Source organism: Squalius cephalus (assembly GCF_949319135.1).
Source record: "Squalius cephalus genome assembly, chromosome: 7".
Taxonomy (NCBI): Eukaryota; Metazoa; Chordata; class Actinopteri; order Cypriniformes; family Leuciscidae; genus Squalius; species Squalius cephalus.
This window is the reverse complement of record NC_137128.1, coordinates 14,681,292-14,705,674: the sequence shown is the minus strand read 5'-3', so window position 1 is coordinate 14,705,674 and position 24,383 is coordinate 14,681,292.

The window sequence follows — 24,383 nt, the reverse complement described above, 5'->3', positions numbered from 1 at the left end:
TCTGTTAAAAACTGTTGACTCAAACTCGTCCTAGAGCTTTAACTCTACATACTCCAAACTCGGCTCAGACACTCAAACTGATCTGAAGTTAGTTGCTATATCTTTTCAGACTGATCGGACTTACGGTTTTCCTAAAAATGACGATCAAAACTCGGAAAAACTCCCATTGACTTACATTAGGGAGTTCTAAAAAATTCAAATTTAGATTCAAACTGACCAACCGACGAAAATTCAAATCAAAATACCTTGAAGACTAAACCAAACTGCCGTTCTATATACTATATGAGCCATTGAGACTAATTTAAACTAATGCACTCTAAACTCATACACTTATAAAGTAATTAACTCATGAATTCATAGACTTATGAACTCTAAAACTCATAAATTAATAAACTCTGAACTCTTAAACTCATTTAAATTTATAAACTCTAAACTCATTTAAACTTATAAACTCAAAACTCATTTAAACTTATAAACTGAACTCAAAAACTTGTACACTTATAAACTCATCCATTTATACACTTATAAACTCTACACTCATAAACTCTGAGTGTGTGTGTGTGTGTGTGTGTGTGTACACACACACACACACACACACACTCTAAACTCATTTAAACTTAAACTCTAAACTCATTTAAACTTATAAACTCAAAACTCAAAAACTCGTAAACTATTTTATACTTCAAACCACTTTAAACTTCTTAAGTTTAAAGCTTCCAGCTCCCAAGCAACTCCATAGCAACCAAACTTGAGTACCCTAGCAACCGTTTTGCAAGACCTATATCTCTGTATCAGAACATCGTATAGAGATGAGGTTTGGCTCTTTTGACTCATGCTAGCAAACAGCACTTCCAACATGCTACACATGCTAGCAGTGAATAGCTACATGCTAATAGCAATTAGTTAAGTGCTATATCATGCCAAGATCATGCTAAGAACTCTATAAAGACTCCATAGTAACCATCTGTGACAACTACCAACCACCTAGTAACACCATAGCAACCACCTAGAACACCCTAGCAACCACCTAGCAACACCCTATCAACCACCCAGAATACCCTAGCAACACCATAGCAACCACCAAAACACCCTAGCAAACACCTAGCAACATCATAGCAACCACCCAGAACACCCTAGCAACCGCCAAAACACCCTAGCAACATCCTAGCAACCACCCAGAATACCCTAGCAACCGCCTAGCAACACCATAGCAACCACCCAGAACACCCTAGCAACCGCCTAGCAACCACCCAGAATACCCTAGCAACCGCCTAGCAACAGCATAGCAACCACCCAGAACACCCTAGCAACCGCCTAGCAACCACCCAGAATACCCTAGCAACCGCCTAGTAACACCATAGCAACCACCCAGAACACCCTAGCAACCGCCTAGCAACCACCCAGAATACCCTAGCAACCACCTAGCAACATCATAGCAACCAACCAGAATACCCTAGCAACCACCTAGCAACAGCATAGCAACCACCCAGAACACCCTAGCAACCGCCTAGCAACACCCTAGCAACCACCCAGAATACCCTAGCAACACCATAGCAACCACCAAAACACCCTAGCAACCACCTAGCAACATCATAGCAACCAGCCAGAACACCCTAGCAACCGCCTAGCAACACCATAGCAACCACCAAAACACCCTAGCAACATCCTAGCAACCACCCAGAATACCCTAGCAACCGCCTAGCAACACCATAGCAACCACCAAAACACCCTAGCAACCGCCTAGCAACATCATAGCAACCACCAAAATACCCTAGCAACCGCCTAGCAACCACCCAGAATACCCTAGCAACCGCCTAGCAACAACATAGCAACAACCCAGAACACCCTAGCAACCGCCTAGCAACCACCCAGAATACCCTAGCAACCACCTAGCAACATCATAGCAACCACCCAGAACACCCTAGCAACCGCCTAGCAACCACCGAAAACACCCTAGCAACCAACCAGAATACCCTAGCAACCACCTAGCAACAGCATAGCAACCACCCAGAACACTCTAGCAACCGCCTAGCAACACCCTAGCAACCACCCAGAACACCCTAGCAACCGCCTAGCAACACCATAGCAACCACCCAGAAGACCCTAGCAACCGCCTAGCAACCACCCAGAATACCCTAGCAACCGCCTAGCAACACCATAGCAACCACCCAGAACACCCTAGCAACCCACTAGAAAACCCCCAACAACTTTTTAACTGTAAACTACTTTAAACTTCAAACTGATTTAAACTTTAGACTAATTTAATCTTCAAACTACTCTAAACTCCAAACTACTTTAAACTTCTTCAAACTTTCTGGTCCGGCTTTCTCAAGCCAACTTAAAGTTTGTCTCGACGAACTTTTGCATCTAGTTATTATTAATCTTCTGTTAAAAACTGTTGACTCAAACTCGTCCTAGAGCTTTAACTCTACATACTCCAAACTCGGCTCAGACACTCAAACTGATCTGAAGTTAGTTGCTATATCTTTTCAGACTGATCGGACTTACGGTTTTCCTAAAAATGACGATCAAAACTCGGAAAAACTCCCATTGACTTACATTAGGGAGTTCTAAAAAATTAAAAAATTTAGATTCAAACTGGCCAACCGACGAAAATTCAAATCAAAATACCTTGAAGACTAAACCAAACTGCCGTTCTATATACTATATGAGCCATTGAGACTCATTTAAACTAATGCACTCTAAACTCATACACTTATAAAGTAATTAACTTATAAACTCATGAATTCATAGACTTATGAACTCTAAAACTCATAAATTAATAAACTCTGAACTCTTAAACTCATTTAAATTTATAAACTCTAAACTCATTTAAACTTATAAACTCAAAACTCATTTAAACTTATAAACTAAACTCAAAAACTTGTACACTTATAAACTCATCCATTTATACACTTATAAACTCTACACTCATAAACTCTGAGTGTGTGTGTGTGTGTGTGTACACACACACACACACACACACACTCTAAACTCATTTAAACTTATAAACTCAAAACTCAAAAACTCGTAAACTACTTTAAACTTCAAACCACTTTAAACTTATTAAGTTTAAAGCTCCCAGCTCCCAAGCAACTCCATAGCAACCAAACTTGAGTACCCTAGCAACCGTTTTGCAAGACCTATATCTCGGTATCAGAACATCGTATAGAGATGAGGTTTGGCTCTTTTGACTCATGCTAGCAGACAGCACTTCCAACATGCTACACATGCTAGCAGTGAATAGCTACATGCTAATAGCGATTAGTTAAGTGTTGAATCATTCCAAGAACTCTATAAAAACTCCAGAGTAACCATCTGTGACAACTACCAACCACCTAGTAACACCATATCAACCGCCCTGAATACCTTAGCAACCGCCTAGCAACCACCCAGAATACCCTAGCAACCGCCTAGCAACACCATAGCAACCACCCAGAACACCCTAGCAACCGCCTAGCAACACCATAGCAACCACCCAGAACACCCTAGCAACCGCCTAGCAACCACCCAGAACACACTAGCAACCAACCAGAATACCCTAGCAACCACCTAGTAACACCATAGCAACCACCCAGAAAACCCTAGCAACCACCCAAAACGCCCTAGCAACCAACCAGAATACCCTAGCAACCGCCTAGCAACCACCCAAAACACCCTAGCAACCACCTAGCAACCACCCAGAACACCCTTGCAACCGCCTAGCAACACCCTAGCAACCACCCAGAACACCCTAGCAACCGCCTAGCAACCACCCAGAATACCCTAGCAACCACCTAGCAACACCATAGCAACCACCCAGAACACCCTAGCAACCGCCTAGCAACCACCCAGAACACCCTAGCAACCGCCTAGCAACCACCCAGAACACCCTAGCAACCAACCAGAATACCCTAGCAACCACCTAGTAACACCATAGCAACCACCCAGAACACCCTAGCAACTGCTTTTTTTGTATTTTTTAAAGCAATATTACACTCGTGGCCTTGCGAAATTGCTCCATGCTTGTGCCTATTCGGCCATAGGCACGAGGCCGCAGGCTGAGTGCCGTACTGAAGGCACTTGCAACCACCCAGAACACCCTAGCAACTGCCTAGCAAAAACCCAGAACACCTAGCAACCGCCTAGCAACCACCCAGAACACCCTAGCAACCAACCAGAATACCCTAGCAACCACCTAGTAACACCATAGCAACCACCCAGAACACCCTAGCAACCAACCAGAATACCCTAGCAACCGCCTAGCAACCACTCAAAACACCCTAGCAACCACCCAGAACACCCTAGCAACCGCTTAGCAACACCAAAGCAACCACCCAGAATACCCTAGCAACCGCCTAGCAACACCATAGCGACCACCCATAACATCCTAGCAACCGCCTAGCAAAAAACGTTCTGGTCCAAACTTTCTCAAGCCAACTTAAAGTTTGTCTCGACGAACTTTTGCATCTAGTTATTAAGTTGGCTTGAGAGAGCCAACTTACTGAAATCCTATTTAAACTTATTATTATTATTAATCTTCTGTTAAAAACTGTTGACTCAAACTCGTCCTAGAGCTTTAACTCTACATACTCCAAACTCGGCTCAGACACTCAAACTGATCTGAAGTTAGTTGCTATATCTTTTCAGACTGATCGGACTTACGGTTTTCCTAAAAATGACGATCAAAACTCGGAAAAACTCCCATTGACTTACATTAGGGAGTTCTAAAAAATTCAAATTTAGATTCAAACTGACCAACCGACGAAAATTCAAATCAAAATACCTTGAAGACTAAACCAAACTGCCGTTCTATATACTATATGAGCCATTGAGACTCATTTAAACTAATGCACTCTAAACTCATACACTTATAAAGTAATTAACTTATAAACTCATGAATTCATAGACTTATGAACTCTAAAACTCATAAATTAATAAACTCTGAACTCTTAAACTCATTTAAATTTATAAACTCTAAACTCATTTAAACTTATAAACTAAACTCAAAAACTTGTACACTTATAAACTCATCCATTTATACACTTATAAACTCTAAACTCATAAACTCTGAGTGTGTGTGTGTGTGTGTGTGTGTGTGTGTGAACACACACACACACACACACACACACACACTCTAAACTAATTTAAACCTATAAACTCAAAACTCAAAAACTCGTAAACTACTTTAAACTTCAAACCACTTTAAACTTCTTAAGTTTAAAGCTTCCAGCTCCCAAGCAACTCCATAGCAACCAAACTTGAGTACCCTAGCAACCGTTTTGCAAGACCTATATCTCTGTATCAGAACATCGTATAGAGATGAGGTTTGGCTCTTTTGACTCATGCTAGCAAACAGCACTTCCAACATGCTACACATGCTAGCAGTGAATAGCTACATGCTAATAGCGATTAGTTGAGTGCTAAATCATGCCAAGATCATGCTAAGAACTATAAAACTCCATAGTAACCATCTGTGACAACTACCAATCACCTAGTAACACCATAGCAACCGCCCAGAACACCCTAGCAACCGCCTAGCAACACCCTAGCAACCACCCAGAATACCCTAGCAACAGCATAGCAACCACCAAAACACCCTAGCAACCACCCAGAATACCCTAGCAACAGCATAGCAACCACCAAAACACCCTAGCAACCACCTAGCAACATCATAGCAACCACCCAGAACACCCTAGCAACCGCCTAGCAACACCATAGCAACCACCCAGAACAACCTAGCAACCGCCTAGCAACACCCTAGCAACCACCAAAACACCCTAGCAACATCCTAGCAACCACCTAGAATACCCTAGCAACCGCCTAGCAACACCCTAGCAACCACCCAGAATACCCTAGCAACCGCCTAGCAACAGCATAGCAACCACCCAGAACTCCCTAGCAACCGCCTAGCAACCACCCAGAATACCCTAGCAACCGCCTAGCAACACCATAGCAACCACCCAGAACACCCTAGCAACCGCCTAGCAACCACCCAGAATACCCTAGCAACCGCCTAGCAACACCCTAGCAACCACCCAGAACACCCTAGCAACCGCCTAGCAACCACCCAGAACAACCTAGCAACCGCCTAGCAACACCCTAGCAACCACCAAAACACCCTAGCAACATCCTAGCAACCACCTAGAATACCCTAGCAACCGCCTAGCAACACCCTAGCAACCACCCAGAATACCCTAGCAACCGCCTAGCAACATCATAGCAACCACCCAGAACACCCTAGCAACCGCTTAGCAACACCATAGCAACCACCCAGAACACCCTAGCAACAGCATAGCAACCACCCAAAGCACCCTAGCAACCGCCTAGCAACCACCCACAATACCCTAGCAACCGCCAAGCAACAGCATAGCAACCACCCAGAACTCCCTAGCAACCGCCTAGCAACACCCTAGCAACCAACCAGAACACCCTAGCAACCGCCTAGCAACCACCCAGAACAACCTAGCAACCGCCTAGCAACACCCTAGCAACCACCAAAACACCCTAGCAACATCCTAGCAACCACCTAGAATACCCTAGCAACCGCCTAGCAACACCCTAGCAACCACCCAGAATACCCTAGCAACCGCCTAGCAACATCATAGCAACCACCCAGAACACCCTAGCAACACCCTAGCAACCACCCAGAATACCTTAGCAACTGCCTAGCAACACCATAGCAACCACCCAGAACACCATAGCAACCGCCTAGCAACCACCTAGAATACTCTAGCAACCACCTAGCAACACCATAGCAACTGCCTAGCAACCACCCAAAACACCCTAGCAACCGCCTAGCAACCACCCAGAACACCCTAGCAACCACCTAGCAACACCCTAGCAACCACCCAGAACACCCTAGCAACCACCTAGCAACACCCTAGCAACCACCCAGAACACCCTAGCAACACCCTAGCAACCACCCAAAATACCTTAGCAACTGCCTAGCAACACCCTAGCAACCGCCTAGCAACACCCTAGCAACCACCCAGAACACCCTAGCAACCACCCAGAATACCCTAGCAACCGCCTAGCAACACCATAGCAACCACCCAGAACACCCTAGCAACCGCCTAGCAACCACCCAAAACACCCTAGCAACCGCCTAGCAACCACCCAGAATACCCTAGCAACCGCCTAGCAACACCATAACAACCACCCAGAACACCCTAGCAACCACCCAGAATACCCAAAACACCCTAGCAACTGCCTAGCAACCACCCAGAACACCCTAGCAACCAACCCAAATACCCTAGCAACCACCTAGCAACAGCATAGCAACCACCCAGAACACCCTAGCAACCGCCTAGCAACCACCCAAAATACCTTAGCAACCGCCTAGCAACATCATAGCAACCACCCAGAACACCCTAGCAACCGCCTAGCAAAAAACTTTCTGGTCCAAACTTTCTCAAGCCAACTTAAAGTTTGTCTCGACGAACTTTAGCATCTAGTTATTATTATTAATCTTCTGTAAAAAACTGTTGACTCAAACTCGTCCTAGAGCTTTAACTCTACATACTCCAAACTCGGCTCAGACACTCAAACTGATCTGAAGTTAGTTGCTATATCTTTTCAGACTGATCGGACTTACGGTTTTCCTAAAAATGACGATCAAAACTCGGAAAAACTCCCATTGACTTACATTAGGGAGTTCTAAAAAATTCAAATTTAGATTCAAACTGACCAACCGACGAAAATTCAAATCAAAATACCTTGAAGACTAAACCAAACTGCCGTTCTATATACTATATGAGCCATTGAGACTCATTTAAACTAATGCACTCTAAACTCATACACTTATAAAGTAATTAACTTATAAACTCATGAATTCATAGACTTATGAACTCTAAAACTCATAAATTAATAAACTCTGAACTCTTAAACTCATTTAAATTTATAAACTCTAAACTTATTTAAACTTATAAACTCAAAACTCATTTAAACTTATAAACTAAACTCAAAAACTTGTACACTTATAAACCCATCCATTTATACACTTATAAACTCTACACTCATAAACTCTGAGTGTGTGTGTGTGTGTGTGTGTACACACACACACACACACTCTAAACTCATTTAAACTTATAAACTCAAAACTCAAAAACTCGTAAACTACTTTAAACTTCAAACCACTTTAAACTTATTAAGTTTAAAGCTTCCAGCTCCCAAGCAACTCCATAGCAACCAAACTTGAGTACCCTAGCAACCGTTTTGCAAGACCTATATCTCTGCATCAGAACATCGTATAGAGATGAGGTTTGGCTCTTTTGACTCATGCTAGCAAACAGCACTTCCAACATGCTACACATGCTAGCAGTGAATAGCTACATGCTAATAGCGATTAGTTAAGTGCTAAATCATGCCAAGATCATGCTAAGAACTCTATAAAAACTCCATAGTAACCATCTGTGACAACTACCAACCACCTAGTAACACCATAGCAACAGCCCAGAACACCCTAGCAACCGCCTAGCAACCACCCAGAATACCTTAGCAACCGCCTTGCAACACCATAGCAACCACCTAGCAACACCCTAGCAACCACCCAGCATACCCTAGCAACTGCCTAGCAACACCATAGCAACCACCCAGAACACCCTAGCAACCGCCTAGCAACACCCTAACAACCCCCAGAATACCCTAGCAACCCCCTAGCAACCGCCTAGCAACAGCATAGCAACACCTAGCAACACCCTAGCAACCAACCAGAATACCCTAGCAACTGCCTAGCAACACCATAGCAACCACCAAAACACCCTAGCAACCGCCTAGCAACATCATAGCAACCACCTAGAACACCCTGGCAACTGCCTAGCAACACCCTAGCAACCCCCCATAATACCCTAGCAACAGCATAGCAACCACCAAAACACCCTAGCAACCGCCTAGCAACAGCATAGCAACCACCAAAACACCCTAGCAACCGCCTAGCAACAGCATAGCAACCACCCAGAACACCCTAGCAACAGCATAGCAACCACCCAAAACACCCTAGCAACCGCCTAGCAACCACCCAGAATACCCTAGCAACGCCTAGCAACAGCATAGCAACCACCCAGAACACCCTCGCAACCGCCTAGCAACCACCCAGAATACCCTAGCAACCGCCTAGCAACACCATAGCAACCACCCAGAACACCCTAGCAACCGCCTAGCAACACCATAGCAACCACCCAGAAAACCCTAGCAACCACCTAGCAACCCCCAGAATACCCTAGCAACCGCCTAGCAATAGCATAGCAATGCCTAGCAACACCCTAGTAACCACCCAGAATACCCTAGCAACCGCCTAGCAACACCCTAGCAACCACCCAGAATACCCTAGCAACTGCCTAGCAACACCATAGCAAACACCAAAACACCCTAGCAACTGCCTAGCAACATCATAGCAACCCCCCAGAAAACCCTAGCAACCGCCTAGCAACACCCTAGCAACCCCCCAGAATACCCTAGCAACCGCCTAGCAACAGCATAGCAACCACCAAAACACCCTAGCAACCGCCTAGCAACACCCTAGCAACCCCCAGAATACCCTAGCAACCGCCTAGCAACAGCATAGCAACCACCAAAACACCCTAGCAACCACCTAGCAACACCCTAGTAACCCCCCAGAATACCCTAGCAACCGCCTAGCAACAGCATAGCAACCACCAAAACACCCTAGCAACCGCCTAGCAACACCCTAGCAACCCCCCAGAATACCCTAGCAACCGCCTAGCAACAGCATAGCAACCACCAAAACACCCTAGCAACCACCTAGCAACAGCATAGCAACCACCCAGAACACCCTAGCAACCGCCTAGCAACAGCATAGCAACCACCCAGAACACCCTAGCAACAGCCTAGCAACCACCCAAAATACCCTAGCAACCGCTTAGCAACACCAAAGCAACCACCCAGAATACCCTAGCAACCGCCTAGCAACACCATAGCGACCACCCATAACATCCTAGCAACCACCTAGCAAAAAACGTTCTGGTCCAAACTTTCTCAAGCCAACTTCAAAGTTTGTCTCGACGAACTTTTGCATCTAGTTATTATTATTCTTCTGTTAAAAACTGTTGACTCAAACTCGTCCTAGAGCTTTAACTCTACATACTCCAAACTCGGCTCGGACACTCAAACTGATCTGAAGTTAGTTGCTATATCTTTTCAGACTGATCGGACTTACGGTTTTCCTAAAAATGACGATCAAAACTCGGAAAAACTCCCATTGACTTACATTAGGGAGTTCTAAAAAATTCAAATTTAGATTCAAACTGACCAACCGACGAAAATTCAAATCAAAATACCTTGAAGACTAAACCAAACTGCCGTTCTATATACTATATGAGCCATTGAGACTCATTTAAACTAATGCACTCTAAACTCATACACTTATAAAGTAATTAACTTATAAACTCATGAATTCATAGACTTATGAACTCTAAAACTCATAAATTAATAAACTCTGAACTCTTAAACTCATTTAAATTTATAAACTCTAAACTCATTTAAACTTATAAACTCAAAACTCATTTAAACTTATAAACTAAACTCAAAAACTTGTACACTTATAAACTCATCCATTTATACACTTATAAACTCTACACTCATAAACTCTGAGTGTGTGTGTGTGTGTGTGTGTACACACACACACACACACTCTAAACTCATTTAAACTTATAAACTCAAAACTCAAAAACTCGTAAACTACTTTAAACTTCAAACCACTTTAAACTTATTAAGTTTAAAGCTTCCAGCTCCCAAGCAACTCCATAGCAACCAAACTTGAGTACCCTAGCAACCGTTTTGCAAGACCTATATCTCTGCATCAGAACATCGTATAGAGATGAGGTTTGGCTCTTTTGACTCATGCTAGCAAACAGCACTTCCAACATGCTACACATGCTAGCAGTGAATAGCTACATGCTAATAGCGATTAGTTAAGTGCTAAATCATGCCAAGATCATGCTAAGAACTCTATAAAAACTCCATAGTAACCATCTGTGACAACTACCAACCACCTAGTAACACCATAGCAACAGCCCAGAACACCCTAGCAACCGCCTAGCAACCACCCAGAATACCTTAGCAACCGCCTTGCAACACCATAGCAACCACCTAGCAACACCCTAGCAACCACCCAGCATACCCTAGCAACTGCCTAGCAACACCATAGCAACCACCCAGAACACCCTAGCAACCGCCTAGCAACACCCTAACAACCCCCAGAATACCCTAGCAACCGCCTAGCAACAGCATAGCAACACCTAGCAACACCCTAGCAACCAACCAGAATACCCTAGCAACTGCCTAGCAACACCATAGCAACCACCAAAACACCCTAGCAACCGCCTAGCAACATCATAGCAACCACCTAGAACACCCTGGCAACTGCCTAGCAACACCCTAGCAACCCCCCATAATACCCTAGCAACAGCATAGCAACCACCAAAACACCCTAGCAACCGCCTAGCAACAGCATAGCAACCACCAAAACACCCTAGCAACCGCCTAGCAACAGCATAGCAACCACCCAGAACACCCTAGCAACAGCATAGCAACCACCCAAAACACCCTAGCAACCGCCTAGCAACCACCCAGAATACCCTAGCAATGCCTAGCAACAGCATAGCAACCACCCAGAACACCCTCGCAACCTCCTAGCAACCACCCAGAATACCCTAGCAACCGCCTAGCAACACCATAGCAACCACCCAGAACACCCTAGCAACCGCCTAGCAACACCATAGCAACCACCCAGAAAACCCTAGCAACCACCTAGCAACCCCCAGAATACCCTAGCAACCGCCTAGCAATAGCATAGCAATGCCTAGCAACACCCTAGTAACCACCCAGAATACCCTAGCAACCGCCTAGCAACACCCTAGCAACCACCCAGAATACCCTAGCAACTGCCTAGCAACACCATAGCAAACACCAAAACACCCTAGCAACTGCCTAGCAACATCATAGCAACCCCCCAGAAAACCCTAGCAACCGCCTAGCAACACCCTAGCAACCCCCCAGAATACCCTAGCAACCGCCTAGCAACAGCATAGCAACCACCAAAACACCCTAGCAACCGCCTAGCAACACCCTAGCAACCCCCAGAATACCCTAGCAACCGCCTAGCAACAGCATAGCAACCACCAAAACACCCTAGCAACCACCTAGCAACACCCTAGTAACCCCCCAGAATACCCTAGCAACCGCCTAGCAACAGCATAGCAACCACCAAAACACCCTAGCAACCGCCTAGCAACACCCTAGCAACCCCCCAGAATACCCTAGCAACCGCCTAGCAACAGCATAGCAACCACCAAAACACCCTAGCAACCACCTAGCAACAGCATAGCAACCACCCAGAACACCCTAGCAACCGCCTAGCAACAGCATAGCAACCACCCAGAACACCCTAGCAACAGCCTAGCAACCACCCAAAATACCCTAGCAACCGCTTAGCAACACCAAAGCAACCACCCAGAATACCCTAGCAACCGCCTAGCAACACCATAGCGACCACCCATAACATCCTAGCAACCACCTAGCAAAAAACGTTCTGGTCCAAACTTTCTCAAGCCAACTTCAAAGTTTGTCTCGACGAACTTTTGCATCTAGTTATTATTATTCTTCTGTTAAAAACTGTTGACTCAAACTCGTCCTAGAGCTTTAACTCTACATACTCCAAACTCGGCTCGGACACTCAAACTGATCTGAAGTTAGTTGCTATATCTTTTCAGACTGATCGGACTTACGGTTTTCCTAAAAATGACGATCAAAACTCGGAAAAACTCCCATTGACTTACATTAGGGAGTTCTAAAAAATTCAAATTTAGATCCAAACTGACCAACCGACGAAAATTCAAATCAAAATACCTTGAAGACTAAACCAAACTGCCGTTCTATATACTATATGAGCCATTGAGACTCATTTAAACTAATGCACTCTAAACTCATACACTTATAAAGTAATTAACTTATAAACTCATGAATTCATAGACTTATGAACTCTAAAACTCATAAATTAATAAACTCTGAACTCTTAAACTCATTTAAATTTATAAACTCTAAACTCATTTAAACTTATAAACTCAAAACTCATTTAAACTTATAAACTAAACTCAAAAACTTGTACACTTATAAACTCATCCATTTATACACTTATAAACTCTACACTCATAAACTCTGAGTGTGTGTGTGTGTGTGTGTGTACACACACACACACACACACACACACACTCTAAACTCATTTAAACTTATAAACTCAAAACTCAAAAACTCGTAAACTACTTTAAACTTCAAACCACTTTAAACTTATTAAGTTTAAAGCTCCCAGCTCCCAAGCAACTCCATAGCAACCAAACTTGAGTACCCTAGCAACCGTTTTGCAAGACCTATATCTCTGTATCAGAACATCGTATAGAGATGAGGTTTGGCTCTTTTGACTCATGCTAGCAAACAGCACTTCCAACATGCTACACATGCTAGCAGTGAATAGCTACATGCTAATAGTGATTAGTTAAGTGTTAAATCATTCTAAGAACTCTATAAAAACTCCAGAGTAACCATCTGTGACAACTACCAACCACCTAGTAACACCATATCAACCACCCAAAATACCTTAGCAACCGCCTAGCAACCACCCAGAATACCCTAGCAACCGCCTAGCAACACCATAGCAACCACCCAGAACACCCTAGCAACCGCCTAGCAACCACCCAGAACTCCCTAGCAACCGCCTAGCAACACCATAGCAACCACCCAGAACACCCTAGCAACCGCCTAGCAACACCATAGCAAACACCCAGAACACCCTAGCAACCGCCTAGCAACCACCCAGAACACCTTAGCAACCACCCAAAATACCCTAGCAACCAACCAGAATACCCTAGCAACCGCCTAGCAACCACTCAAAACACCCTAGCAACCACCTAGCAACCACCCAGAACACCCTAGCAACCAACCAGAATACCCTAGCAACCACCTAGTAACACCATAGCAACCACCCAGAACACCCTAGCAACCACCCAAAACACCCTAGCAACCAACCAGAATACCCTAGCAACCGCCTAGCAACCACCCAAAACACCCTAGCAACCACCTAGCAACCACCCAGAACACCCTTGCAACCGCCTAGCAACACCCTAGCAACCACCCAGAACACCCTAGCAACCGCCTAGCAACCACCCAGAATACCCTAGCAACCTACTAGCAACACCATAGCAACCACCCAGAACACCCTAGCAACCGCCTAGCAACCACCCAGAACACCCTAGCAACCGCCTAGCAACACCATAGCAACCACCCAGAACACCCTAGCAACCGCCTAGCAACCACCCAAAATACCTTAGCAACCGCCTAGCAACACCATAGCAACCACCCAGAACACCCTAGCAACCGCCTAGCAAAAAACCATTCTGGTCCAAACTTTCTCGAGCCAACTTAAAGTTTGTCTCGACGAACTTTTGCATCTAGTTATTATTATTATTCTTCTGTGAAAAACTGTTGACTCAAACTCGTCCTAGAGCTTTAACTCTACATACTCCAAACTCGGCTCAGACCTTCAAACTGTTCTGAAGTTAGTTGCTATATCTTTTTAGACTGATCGGACTTACGGTTTTCCTAAAAATGCCGATCAAAACTCGGAAAAACTCCCATTGACTTACATTAGGGAGTTCTAAAAAATTCAAATCCAGATTCAAACTCACCAACCGACGAAAATTCAAATCTAAATACCTTGAAGACTAAACCAAACTGCCGTTCTATATACTATATTAGCCAATGAGACTCATTTAAACTAATAAACTCTAAACTCATACACTTATAAACTAATTAACTTATAAACTCATGAATTCATAGACTTATGAACTCTTTAACTCATAAATGAATAAACTCTGAACTCTTAAACTCATTTAAACTTATAAATTCTAAACTCATTTAAAACTTTTAAACTCTAAACTCAAAAACTCTTACACTTATAAACTCATCAATTTATAGACTTATAAACTCTAAACTCATAAACTCTGAGTGTGTGTGTGTGTGTGTGTGTTCACACACACACACACACACACACACACACACACACACACACATACACTCTAAACTCATTTAAACTTGTAAACTTGTAAACTCAAAACCCGTAAATTACTTTAAACTTCAAACCACTTTAAACTTCTTAAGTTTAAAGCTTCCAGCTCCCAAGCAACTCCATAGCAACCAAACTTGAGTACCCTAGCAACCATTTTGCAAGACCAATATCTCTGTATCAGAACATCGTATAGAGATGAGGCTTGGCTCTTTTGACTCATGCTAGAACAGCACTTCCAACATGCTATACATGCTAGCAGTGAATAGCTACATGCTAATAGCGATTAGTTAAGTGTTAAATCATGCCAAGATCATGCTAAGAACTCTATAAAAACTCCATAGTAACCATCTGTGACAACTACCAACCGCCTAGCAACACCATAGCAACCACCCAGAACACCATAGCAACCGCCTAGCAACCACCCAGAATACCCTAGCAACCGCCTAGCAACACCATAGCAACCACCCAGAACACCCTAGCAACCGCCTAGCAACCACCCAGAACACCCTAGCAACCGCCTAGCAACCGCCTAGCAACCACCCAGAATACCCTAGCAACCACCTAGCAACACCATAGCAACCACCCAGAACACCCTAGCAACCGCCTAGCAACCACCCAGAACACCCTAGCAACCGCCTAGCAACCGCCTAGCAACCACCCAGAATACCCTAGCAACCGCCTAGCAACACCATAGCAACCACCCAGAACACCCTAGCAACCGCCTAGCAACCACCCAGAACACCCGAGCAACCGCCTAGCAACCAACCAGAACACCCTAGCAACCGCCTAGCAACCGCCTAGCAACCACCCAGATTACCCTAGCAACCGCCTAGCAACACCATATCAACCACCCAGAACACCCTAGCAACCGCCTAGCAACCACCCAGAACACCCTAGCAACCGCCTAGCAACCACCCAGAATACCCTAGCAACCACCTAGCAACACCATAGCAACCACCCAGAACACCCTAGCAACCACCTAGCAACCACCCAGAACACCCTAGCAACCGCCTAGCAACCACCCAGAACACCCTAGCAACCGCCTAGCAACACCATAGCAACCACCCAGAACACCCTAGCAACCGCCTAGCAACCACCGAGAACACCTTAGCAACCCACTAGAAAACCCCCAACAACTTTTTAACTTTAAACTACCTAATTTAAACTTTAAACTACTTTAAACTTCAAACTAATTTAAACTTTAAACTAATTTAAACTTTAAACTAATTTAAACTTTAAACTAATTTAAACTTTAAACTAATTTAAACTTTAAACTAATTTAAACTTCAAACTAATTTAAACTTCAAACTACTTTAAATTTTAAACTACTTTAAACTTTAAACTACTTTAAACTTCAAACTAATTTAAACTTTTAACTACTTTAAAATTTAAACTAATTTAAACTTTAAACTACTTTAAACTTTAAACTAATTTAAACTCCAAACTTTTTTAAACTTCTTTAAACTTTCTGGTCCGGCTTTCTCAAGCCAACTTAAAGTTTGTCTCGACGAACTTTTTAATCTAGTTAATATTATTATTATTCTTCTGTAAAAAAACTGTTGACTCAAACTCCTCCTAGAGCTTTAACTCTACATACTCCAAACTCGGCTCAGACACTCAAACTGATCTGAAGTTAGTTGCTATATCTTTTCAGACTGAACGGACTTACGGTTTTCCTAAAAATGACGATCAAAACTCGGAAAAACTCCCATTGACTTGCATTGGGGAGTTCTAAAAAATTCAAATTTAGATTCAAACTCACCAACCGACGAAAATTCAAATCAAAATACCTTGAAGACCAAACCAAACTGCCGTTCTATATACTATATTAGCCAATGAGACTCATTTAAACTAATGAACTCTAAACTCATACACTTATAAACTAATTAACTTATAAACTCATGAATTCATAGACTTATGAACTCTTAAACTCATAAATTAATAAACTCTGAACTCTTAAACTCATTTAAACTTATAAACTCTAAACTCATTTAAATTTATAAACTCAAAAACTCATACACTTATAAACTCATCAATTGATACACTTATAAACTCTAAACTCATAAACTCTTGAGTGTGCGTGTGTGTCTGAGTGAGTGTGTGAGCGAGTTAGTGTGTGTGTGTGTGTGTGTGTGTGTGTGTGTGTGTGCGCGCGTGTGTGTGTGTGTATTTATACTTATTTATCTATCTATCTGTCATGAACTTCAAACTACTGTAAACTACTTTAAACTTCAAACCACTTTAAACTTCTTACGTTTAAAGCTCCCAGCTCCCAAGCAACTCCATAGCAACCAAACTTGAGAACCCTAGCAACCGTTTTGCAAGACCTATATCTCTGCATCAGAACATCGTATAGAGATGAGGTTTGGCTCTTTTGACTCATGCTAGCAAACAGCACTTCCAACATTCTACACATGCTAGCAGTGAATAGCTACATGCTAATAGCGATTAGTTAAGTGCTAAATCATGCCAAGATCATGCTAAGAACTCTATAAAAACTCCATAGTAACCATCTGTGACAACTACCAACCACCTAGTAACACCATAGCAACAGCCCAGAACACCCTAGCAACCGCCTAGCAACCACCCAGAATACCTTAGCAACCGCCTTGCAACACCATAGCAACCACCCAGAATACCCTAGAAACCACCTAGCAACCACCCAGAATACCTTAGTAACCGCCTAGCAACACCATAGCAACCACCTAGAATACCCTAGCAACACCCTAGCAACCACCCAGAACACCCTAGCAACTGCCTAGAAACACCATAGCAACCACCCAGAACACCCTAGCAACCGCCTAGCAACATCATAGCAACCACCTAGAACACCCTAGCAACCGCCTAGCAACACCCTAACAACCCCCAGAATACCCTAGCAACCGCCTAGCAACAGCATAGCAACACCTAGCAACACCCTAGCAACCAACCAGAATACCCTAGCAACTGCCTAGCAACACCATAGCAACCACCAAAACACCCTAGCAACCGCCTAGCAACATCATAGCAACCACCTAGAACACCCTGGCAACCGCCTAGCAACACCCTAGCAACCCCCCATAATTCCCTAGCAACAGCATAGCAACCACCAAAACACCATAGCAACCGCCTAGCAACCACCCAGAATACCCTAGCAACCGCCTAGCAACCACCCAGAATACCCTAGCAACCGCCTAGCAACAGCATAGCAACCACCCAGAACACCCTAGCAACCGCCTAGCAACCACCCAGAATACCCTAGCAACCGCCTAGCAACACCATAGCAACCACCCAGAACACCATAGCAACCGCCTAGCAACCACCCAGAACACCCTAGCAACCGCCTAGCAACACCATAGCAACCACCCAGAACACCCTAGCAACCGCCTAGCAACCACCCAGAACACCTTAGCAACCACCCAAAACACCCTAGCAACCAACCAGAATACCCTAGCAACCGCCTAGCAACCACTCAAAACACCCTAGCAACCACCTAGCAACCACCCAGAACACCCTAGCAACCGCCTAGCAACACCATAGCAACCACCCAGAACACCCTAGCAACCGCCTAGCAACCACCCAAAATACCTTAGCAACCGCCTAGCAACACCATAGCAACCACCCAGAACACCCTAGCAACCGCCTAGCAAAAAAACGTTCTGGTCCAAACTTTCTCAAGCCAACTTAAAGTTTGTCTCGACGAACTTTTGCATCTAGTTATTATTATTCTTCTGAGACTAAAAAAACTAAATTGGATCTCCTCCTAGAGCTTTAACTCTACATACTCCAAATTCGGCTCGGACACTCAAACTGATCTGACTCGAGTTGCTATATCTTTTCAGACTGATCGGACTTACGGTTTTCCTAAAAATGACGATCAAAACTCGAAAAAACTCATTCAAAAATTCCCATTGACTTTCATTGGGAGTTCTAAAAAATTCAAACCGACGAAAATTCAAATCAAAACACCTTGAAGACTAAACCAAACTGCCGTTCTATATACTATATGAGCCATTGAGACTCATTTAAACTAATAAACTCTAAACTCATACACTTATAAACTAATTAACTTATAAATTCATGAATTCATAGACTTATGAACTCTTAAACTCATAAATTAATAAACTCTGAACTCTTAAACTCATTTAAACTTATAAACTCTAAACTCATTAAAACTTATAAACTCTAAACTCATTTAAAACTTATAAACTCTAAACTCAAAAACTCTTACACTTATAAACTCATCAATTTATACACTTATAAACTCTAAACTCATAAACTCTGAGTGTGTGTGTGTGTGTGTGTGTGTGTGTTCACACACACACACACACACACACACACACACACACACTCTAAACTCATTTAAACTTAAACTCTAAACTCATTTAAACTTGTAAACTTGTAAACTCAAAACTCGTAAACTACTTTAAACTTCAAACCACTTTAAACTTCTTAAGTTTAAAGCTTCCAGCTCCCAAGCAACTCCATAGCAACCAAACGTGAGTACCCTAGCAACCGTTTTGCAAGACCTATATCTCTGTATCAGAACATCGTATAGAGATGAGTTTAGGCTCTTTTGACTCATGCAAGCAAACAGCACTTCCAACATGCTACACATGCTAGCAGTGAATAGCTACATGCTAATAGCGATTAGTTAAGTGCTATATCATGCCAAGATCATGCTAAGAACTCTATAAAGACTCCATAGTAACCATCTGTGACAACTACCAACCACCTAGTAACACCATAGCAACCACCCAGAACACCCTAGCAACCACCTAGCAACACCCTAGCAACCACCCAGAATACCCTAGCAACACCATAGCAACCACCAAAACACCCTAGCAACCACCTAGCAACATCATAGCAACCACCCAGAACACCCTAGCAACCGCCTAGCAACACCATAGCAACCACCAAAACACCCTAGCAACCGCCTAGCAACAGCATAGCAACCACCCAGAACAACCTAGCAACCGCCTAGCAACACCATAGCAACCACCAAAACACCCTAGCAACCGCCTAGCAACAGCATAGCAACCACCCAGAACAACCTAGCAACCGCCTAGCAACATCCTAGCAACCACCAAAACACCCTGGCAACATCCTAGCAACCACCCAGAATACCCTAGCAACCGCCTAGCAACACCATAGCAACCACCAAAACACCCTAACAACCGCCTAGCAACATCATAGCAACTACCCAGAACACCCTAGCAACCGCCTAGCAACACCATAGCAACCATCAAAACACCCTAGCAACCGCCTAGCAACATCATAGCAACCACCCAGAACACCCTAGCAACCGCCTAGCAACCATCCAAAACACCCAAGCAACCGCCTAGCAACCACCCAGAATACCCTAGCAACCACCTAGCAACAACATAGAAACCACCCAGAACACCCTAGCAACCGCCTAGCAACACCATAGCAACCACCCAGAACACCCTAGCAACCGCCTAGCAACCACCCAAAACTCATAAACTCTGAGTGTGTGTGTCTGAGTGAGTGAGTGTGTTTGTGTGTGTGTGTTAGTGAGCGTGTCTGTGTGTGTGTGTGTGTGTGTGTCTGTGTGTGTGTGTGTGTGTGTGAGAAAGTGTGTATGTGTGAGAGTTAGTGAGCATGTGTGTTTGTCCGTGTGTGTTAGTGAGCGTGTCTGCGTGTGTGTGTGTGTGCGTGTGTGTGAGAGAGAGTTAGTGAGCATGTCTGTGTGTGAAATTTAAACTAACAAACTCATCTATCTATCTACTTCAAACTAATTTAGACTTCAAACTACTTTAAACTTTAAACTAATTTAAACTTCAAACTACTTTAAACTTCAAACTACTTTAAACTTCAAACTACTTTAAACTACTTTAAACTTTAAACTAATTTAAACTTTAAACTACTTTATACTTCAAACTAATTTAAACTTTAAACTAATTTAAACTTCAAACTAATTTAAACTTTAAACTACTTTAAACTTCAAACTTCTTCAAACTTTCTGGTCCGGCTTTCTCAAGCCAACTTAAAGTTTGTCTCGACGAACTTTTTAATCTAGTTAAGTTGGCTTGAGAGAGCCAACTTACTGAAATCCTATTTAAACATATTATTATTATTCTTCTGAGACTAAAAAAAACTAAATGGATCTCCTCCTAGAGCTTTAACTCTACATACTCCAAATTCGGCTCAGACACTCAAACTGATCTGACTCGAGTTGCTATATCTTTTCAGACTGATCGGACTTACGGTTTTCCTAAAAATGACGATCAAAACTCGAAAAAACTAATTCAAAAACTCCATTGACTTGCATTGGGGAGTTCTAAAAAATTCAAATCCAGATGCAAACTGACCAACCGACGAAAATTCAAATCTAAACACCTTGAAGACTAAACCAAACTGCCGTTCTATATACTATATGAGCCATTGAGACTCAATTAAACTAATAAACTCATCTATCTATCTACTTCAAACTATTTTAAACTTTACACTACTTTAAACTTCAAACTAAATTAAACGTCAAACTAATATACACTTTAAACTACTTTAAACTTCAAACTTAAGCTTTAACTCATTTAAACTTATAAACTCTAAACTCATTTAAACTTATAAACTCAAAACTCATTTAAACTTACAAACTAAACTCAAAAACTTGTACACTTATAAACTCTAAACTCATAAACTCTGAGTGTGTGTGTGTGTGTGTGTGTGTGTGTGTGTGTGTGTGTGTGTGTGTGAACACACACACACACACACACACACACACACACACACTCTAAACTCATTTAAACTTATAAACTCAAAACTCAAAAACTCGTAAACTACTTTAAACTTCAAACCACTTTAAACTTCTTAAGTTTAAAGTTCCCAGCTCCCAAACAACTCCATAGCAACCAAACTTGAGTACCCTAGCAACCGTTTTACAAGACCTATATCTCTGCATCAGAACATCGTAAAGAGATGAGGTTTGGCTCTTTTGACTCATGCTAGCAAACAGCACTTCCAACATGCTACACATGCTAGCAGTGAATAGCTACATGCTAATAGCGATTAGTTAAGTGATAAATCATGCCAAGATCATGCTAAGAACTCTATAAAAACTCCATAGTAACCATCTGTGACAACTACCAACCACCTAGTAACACCATAGCAACAGCCCAGAACACCCTAGCAACCGCCTAGCAACCACCCAGAATACCTTAGCAACCGCCTAGCAACACCATAGCAACCACCCAGAACACCCTAGAAACCACCTAGCAACCACCCAGAATACCTTAGTAACCGCCTAGCAACACCATAGCAACCACCAAAACACCCTAGCAACTGCCTAGCAACACCCTAGCAACCACCTAGAATACCCTAGCAACCACCTAGCAACACCCTATCAACCACCCAGCATACACTAGCAACTGCCTAGCAACCACCCAGAACACCCTAGCAACCGCCTAGCAACATCATAGCAACCACCTAGAACACCCTAGCAACCGCCTAGCAACACCCTAGCAACCGCCTAGCAACACCCTAGCAACCACCTAGAATACCCTAGCAACCACCTAGCAACACCCTAGCAACCACCCAGAATACCCTAGCAACTGCCTAGCAACACCATAGCAACCACAAAAACACCCTAGCAACCGCCTAGCAACATCATAGCAACCACCCAGAACACCCTAGCAACCACCTAGCAACACCCTAGCAACCCCCAGAATACCCTAGCAACCGCCTAGCAACCACCTAGAATACCCTAGCAACCGCCTAGCAACACCCTAGTAACCACCCAAAACACCCTAGCAACCACCTAGCAACCACCCAGAATACCCTAGCAACCGCTTAGCAACACCCTAGCAACCACCCAGAATACCCTAGCAACCGCCTAGCAACCACCCAGAATACCCTAGCAACAGCATAGCAACCACCAAAACACCCTAGCAACCGCCTAGCAACAGCATAGCAACCACCCAGAACACCCTAGCAACCGCCTAGCAACAGCATAGCAACCACCAAGAACACCCTAGCAACAGCCTAGCAACACCATAGCAACCACCCAGAATACCCTAGCAACCACCTAGCAACACCATAGCGACCACCCATAACATCCTAGCAACCGCCTAGCAAAAAAACGTTCTGGTCCAAACTTTCTCAAGCCAACTTCAAAGTTTGTCTCGACGAACTTTTGCATCTAGTTATTATTAATCTTCTGTTAAAAACTGTTGACTCTATCTCCTCCTAGAGCTTTAACTCTACATACTCCAAACTCGGCTCAGACACTCAAACTGATCTGAAGTTAGTTGCTATATCTTTTCAGACTGATCGGACTTACGGTTTTCCTAAAAATGCCGATCAAAACTCGTAAAAACTCCCATTGACTTACATTAGGGAGTTCTAAAAAATTCAAATTTAGATTCAAACTGACCAACCGACGAAAATTCAAATCAAAACACCTTGAAGACTAAACCAAACTGCCGTTCTATATACTATATGAGCCATTGAGACTCATTTAAACTAATGCACTCTAAACTCATACACTTTTAAAGTAATTAACTTATAAACTCATGAATTCATAGACTTATGAACTCTAAAACTCATAAATTAATAAACTCTGAACTCTTAAACTCATTTAAATGTATAAACTCTAAACTCATTTAAACTTATAAACTAAACTCAAAAACTTGTACACTTATAAACTCATCCATTTATACACTTATAAACTCTAAACTCATAAACTCTGAGTGTGTGTGTGTGTGTGTGTGTACACACACACACACACACACACACACACACACACACACACACACACTCTCTAAACTCATTTAAACTTATAAACTCAAAACTCAAAAACTCGTAAACTACTTTAAACTTCAAACCACTTTAAAGCTTCCAGCTCCCAAGCAACTCCATAGCAACCAAACTTGAGTACCCTAGCAACCGTTTTGCAAGACCTATATCTCTGCATCAGAACATCGTATAGAGATGAGGTTTGGCTCTTTTGACTCATGCTAGCAAACAGCACTTCCAACATGCTACACATGCTAGCAGTGAATAGCTACATGCTAATAGCGATTAGTTAAGTGCTAAATCATGCCAAGATCATGCTAAGAACTCTATAAAAACTCCATAGTAACCATCTGTGACAACTACCAACCACCTAGTAACACCATAGCAACAGCCCAGAACACCCTAGCAACCGCCTAGCAACCACCCAGAATACCTTAGCAACCGCCTTGCAACACCATAGCAACCACCCAGAACACCCTAGAAACCACCTAGCAACCACCCAGAATACCTTAGTAACCGCCTAGCAACACCATAGCAACCACCAAAACACCCTAGCAACCGCCTAGCAACACCCTAGCAACCACCTAGAATA